Below are 6,070 nucleotides of genomic sequence, written 5' to 3' on the forward strand. Positions count from 1 at the left end.
CTTGTTTGGTCTAAATGGCACCAAACTGTGGTCTTCCTCCTCATCAGTCCAATCACAGCATTCTACCAGATCTGGATGTGAAACTCCGGAAAGTTTCTGAACACTGCAGACTGTGATGAAGTTAAAGACATGATATCAGCCAGGCAGGAAGAGAGATGTGTTTCGGGGGGTGCATCCAGTGCAATTCTAAATAAAACCTGTCACATAATTTTTGTTGTCTTTTGTTTTATTATAAATGACTAGGATATCAGTTCAGTGTGTGATGGTCCATGTCAGACCTGGGCATTTTACGGCCCGCGGGCCAAATACGGCCCTTTGGTTGACTTTGACCGGCCCGCGTAAGGTTAATTGGAAATTACAAAATAAATGTATTTTCTCATTTTACCTCATGCATGGGCTAAGGCTGCATTGCTTTTATTTTGAAGTTGTTTTTTACGTGCACAATGATGCAATACGTATAGCAACAAGTGTCCGCGGTTGACATGGTGATTGTAGCCCCAGAAATGTCCGCTCATGAAAAAAAAAGAAAGAAAAAAAGATGCAGAATGCAGGATTTTCAACAAAAATTGGACTGCTAAGTGTTTTTTTACTGAAGTCGGAGGTAATGCCGTGTGTTTGGTTTGCGGGGAGGAGATTGCCGTGTTTAAGGACTACAATTTGAGTCGGCATTACAACAAGAAACACTCGGAAAAATACAAGAACTCATCTGATGCTGAGAGGGCACGGACATCCGAAGCTTTGCTAGCAAAGTTGCAAAAGCAGCAAGGCTGTTTTACTAAGCTTCACACATCCAGGGATGCAGCAACCAGGACCAGCTTTGTGATATCCCACAAAACAGCTAAAAACAGCAAGCCGTTTTCGGAGGGAGAGTTTGTCAGAGTGCACAGAGTGGTGGACTCTGCCGCACTAATATGCCCTGAAAAAAAGGCGCATTTGAGCAAATCCCGCTGTCCAGGCGAACCGTGACCAGGAGGATCGAGGACATTGCGGGGAACCTGGAGCTTCAGCTGCAACGTGAAGTGGCAAGTTTTGACTTTTTCTCATTAGACGAGAGCTGTGATGTCCGCAACACAGCCCAGCTGCTCGTATTTGTCCAGGGGATAACGGACTTCAAGCTCACAGAGGAGCTGGCAGCAATGCGGTCGATGAAAGGGACAACGACAGGGAGTGATCTTTTTACAGAGGTAAATGTGTGCACGGACACTCTGGGATTGAAATGGGAGAGACTGTCAGGTGTCACAACAGACGGTTGTCCAAATCTTACAGGGAAAAAATGTCGGACTTTTGAAACGCATGCAAGATAAAGTGACAGAAATCGATGCAGATCAAAAATAGGTGTTTTTGCATTGAATTATACACCAACATGTGTTGTGCAAGTCAGTGCTAAAAATCAACCATGATACTAATGTTGTTACTAAAATAATAAACTTCATCAGGGCGCGGGCAATGAATCACAGACAGTTTGTCGCTCTTTTGGAGGACTCCACACAGCTGTCAGATGGCTCAGCCTGGGGAAAGTGCTGAAGAGGGTTTGGGACTTGAAAGCAGAGATTCAGGATCTCTGCTGGATTTCTACTCTTCTCTTAAGGAGGACTTTCCAAACCTGAGGAGACATGCTCAGAAGATGTTGGTTTTCTTCGGCTCTACCTACATTTGTGAACAAACATTTTCAATGATGAAGTTTACAAAATCCAGGTATAGATCCTCTCACTGATGATCATTTGTCAGCTGTGCTTCGCTTCTCCACCTCAGACATTCAACCTGACTTTGATGCACTCGCTAAAGCCCAGCAGAGACTAGATTTCTCTCACTGAATAAGAAAAAAATTGCTTAAAAACACAAAATAAGGTGTTTGGACCACAAATGTAGGCAACTAGCAGTGAACTGGGACACTTTTTTTCAAACCTCTTTCTCAAGATCACAGTTCAGTGATTTTATTTTACAGACAATACTGTGTGTCTGTAGAATGCTAAGAACCTCTTTCCAAAAATATTTGAAACTCAGAATGTGTTTTGGAGTGAATGTGACTGAAACTGTTAACTAATATAAGTTACAAATGTTTAACAAAAACCAAATGCGCACTTTGTTTACCATTGCCTTGGGAAATTTGAATAAATCACATTTTTGTAAGCCAACCTCACTTTTTCCTTTTTGCTCATTTATAACATATAGTCTACTCTTACCAGCTTGAAAAAACGATGGTATTTACTGCTTTTTATAAAGAAATACCATTAATATTATGCATAATTGACTTCAGCCTTTTGGCCTGGCCCTCCACAATATTTTCTATTTCTCATGTGGCCCCATGGAAAAAATAATTGCCCACCCCTGGTCCATGTTATTTTTACAGGTACATTTTTAAACATAATGTCTCATACTTCTGATTATTTGGTGCTCCCATGGGAGCAGATTTCCAGAGACGTTCAGCACACGAACCCCCATTAGTGTGATTGGTAGTTCGTCCAGAAACTGAATGAAAACTAGACTGTACCCATACCATATTCTGTGTGAAACAAGCTTTAGAGAGAGTTACTAGTACTTGCTGGGTTTAGCTGACAGGAGTTACAATGTTGATGTCTTTCAAAAAGACAACACATGACCATTCATTCACTTTGAGTGGCGGATTCTCAGCCAGTTTCCTCAGTCATCCCCACTCTGACGCTAACGTAATGATGGGTGATGTTATTCCCATCTGCTTATTTCCTTCTATCACTCTTCTGTGGCCTGTTGAGGTGAAGGCAGCTCTGACCGAGACAGAGAGACTCAACAGGCTAGTTATAAAAGTTAGCTTAGTTCTGGATTGTCAACCACACTCAACAAAAATATAAACGCAACACTTTTGTTTCTGCTCCGATTTTTCATGAGATGGACTTAAAGATCTAAAATTCATTCCAGATACACAATTTTACCATTTCTCTCAAACATTGTTCACAAATCAGTCTAAATGTGTGATAGTGAGCTGTGCTTTCTTAACAAAATAATCTTTGTTTTTGAGTGAATCTGTAATACCACAGGTAAACTAGTAGTAGCACATTCTATGTTAAAAAAGTTAAATGTTATTATCAGGAGAGGGAGAATATCAAGTGGTTAGCAGTAGTGTGCCCGATGATGACCCCCTCCAGGAGGCCACCACAGCTCAGCAGCCAGTGTAGCTTCTTCTGGGGAGAAAAACACAGAGAAAACATAAAGTTAACAGCTAAAATACCAATAAATAATGCTATTGGAGAGTAGTTGCAGAAGAAAGTAGTAGAGTGTGGAAAGTGGTCAGTAGGTCCTCCAGCAGTCTAAGCCTATAGCAGCATAACTACAGAGATGCTCAGTATAACCTAGCCATTCGTTTTTCTCAATTGTTTACACACATTTCCTGGTACTTGAGACACAAAGACCACAACATGTAACCAATTCACCAACCCCCTTAACCAATTCTGCTAAACTACAAGCACAAATCCTGCTTTGAACTCAAATTGCAAATCTAAAACACACTTTTTTTCAAAACACTACACACAATTCTCTGCTGTTGGCTCAATTTTCATGCAGAAAATATCTTGTTTTCACAAGGAAGACACTGCCATTCAAATATGCACACTGACTCATCACAAGGGCAAACACCCATCACACAGTTTCACAATCAGCAGTCAGAGCTTTGGTGTAAAAGGGCAACAGGTGAGCTCTTCTGTTTTGGAGCAATGGATGCCAACATTGGAAACGGAGGCAGAGCCAGAGGAGTGAGAGTAAGGGAACATCACAATGTGTGCAGCGCTTGGCTACCATGGCATCATCCATCACCATGCTACCCTTGGCCCCTACAACTCCGCTCATCTGATCACATTCCTGGACACCCTACACAACACACTCATTCCACCAGATCAGGTAGATGGCCCAGAACAGCCGAGGTACGTTGTCATTTGGGACAACGTAAGTTTCCACAGGGTTGCTGTGGTTCCTAACTGGTTCACCAGTGGCGTGTCTAGATCTATTAAAATGGGGTGGCCCAGGTGAGGCACAACTTTGTGCATGGGTGGGACCAATGGCTATGCTTTTGTTTTACCCTCAAGCCTTTTGTGCACAATGAAAAGCCTATTTAAAGGTAAATTAGTGTGGTGGCACCTGGGGTGGCCAATCAGATTCCAAGGGTGGCATGTGCTACCCCAGGCCACTCCCTGGACACGCCCCTGTGGTTCACTGGCCACCCACGCTTTTTAGTTGTTTATCTCCCTCCATATTCTCCATTCCTCAATCCCATCGAGGAATTTTTTTCTGCATGGAGATGGAAGGTGTATGACCGACAGCCACAAACCCGTATACCTCTTCTCCAAGCTATGGAGGACGCATGTGGAGATATAGCAGCTGATTCTTTTCATGGCTAGAATCGCCATGCTAGGAGATATTTCCCCCGCTGCTTGGCCAGGGACAACATTGCTTGTGATGTGGATGAGGCGCTGTGGCCAGACCGCAACAGAAGAGAGGATGCAGCATAGTTTTTATTGCTTTTTACTGTAACTGTATACAGTAAAATCTTCTGTTGTATGTAGTGTATGTGTGCAACTTTGTTGGTTGGGAATGGGATATACATTGTGTACAATGTTTTGTGGGAAAAATAACAATTTTTACGATGTATTTGTGTGTTCAGAGTGTAAAAACAATATTCTGAAATATTTTACAATACATGCATGCATATACTGTCTGTAGTGACTAACACTGAACCAAAAAGGCTTAAGGCTGAGAATATGAGGGATGCTTTCAGAAAATGTGTGTAAACAATTGAGAAAAACTGTAAGATGCAGGCAGAGGTGGACTGGCAATCTCTGAGTTCTGGAGACTCCCCAGATGACAAGCTCTAGGGCCGGTGGGTGTGGTTCTGGACAGCATTGAGTTTGCAAGCACTCCCCTCCATTAATGCATGATGAGGGATCAGCTGGCCGGACATATTACGGGAGAACAGTCTTTATCGACTGTATTACCTGCTGTACACTCTTCTATACTTGTCCAAGGAACGAGGATGTAATGTATGTCAAAGGTTGTATATGGAACAAGGAGACTGGCGAATCCTGGTGTTCAGAGGTGGTATTGCAACAACAGGACTAATTTTCCAGCCTTCGGGATGTTGGTTCACTGCTGACTAATTCCAGCACCATGTTCAGAGAGAAATCGTACAGGATAAGGACTAATTTCTACTAATAAGTTTATTTTACAACAGTATTCACTGTTAGAACATCTTCTGGGCTCAGAATCGGCTGCTTGATTGGTCAAGGCTGCCATTTTACAGTCCCAGCCTCGCCTTGGTGAGTGGACTTTAGCGCAATGGTGCCCTCTAGTGGCTGGTAGATGTAAACATAAACAGTGTCATGCCTGGCAAAATCAAATTTAGATTTTTTTAAATAAAGCATTTAAAGGAAGAACTGTACATCCATTCTGTACCTCTGAACGCCACGTGGAGGCTTATTTAAAAATTAAATATGGTGTTTTATTAAAATGCCCCATATTCCAACTTAAATGAGATATTAAAAGTCAAAATGTTCCCAAAGGACAGGTTAGTGAAAAGGTTTGTAGTTAGCTGGTTAGTGAAGGCGATCCTTAAACTGATAATATCATCAGAAAGAATAAAATAAACATCTCAAAGACATTGGATCTCAAGACAAGACATTTCTTCTCAATGGTGCTAAGGTGCAGCACCGGACAGTCCGCCCCCAGCACCCTCTGGGACTAATGATATTTTAGTCTGAAAGACACCAAATAGTAGAAAGTACAAACCAATGTTCTGGACTTAGGAAGCTGCATTGGTCCTGAGATGGAAGTCCCCACCCTCTCACCTGCTGATCACTGGTACCATCATCTGTAATGGTGGTAGCAGATGTAGGAGAGGATCCCTCTTCCCAGCAACACGCTCCAGCTCCTCCTGGAGAACGAGACTATGCAGGATCCCTCCGAGATGCTCTGATCTCCTCCCAGTGTCCAGGAAACCTCCAGGAGGAAGGCTGGTCAGACTCCTGAAGGTGCTCCTCCTTCCCAACGCCCAGACAGGTGCAGGTATTCAGTGGGACAACCCACACAGACACGATCTGCCTTCTGG

The sequence above is a fragment of the Nothobranchius furzeri genome, chromosome 14, assembly GCF_043380555.1.
Source record: "Nothobranchius furzeri strain GRZ-AD chromosome 14, NfurGRZ-RIMD1, whole genome shotgun sequence".
NCBI classification, from domain to species: domain Eukaryota; kingdom Metazoa; phylum Chordata; class Actinopteri; order Cyprinodontiformes; family Nothobranchiidae; genus Nothobranchius; species Nothobranchius furzeri.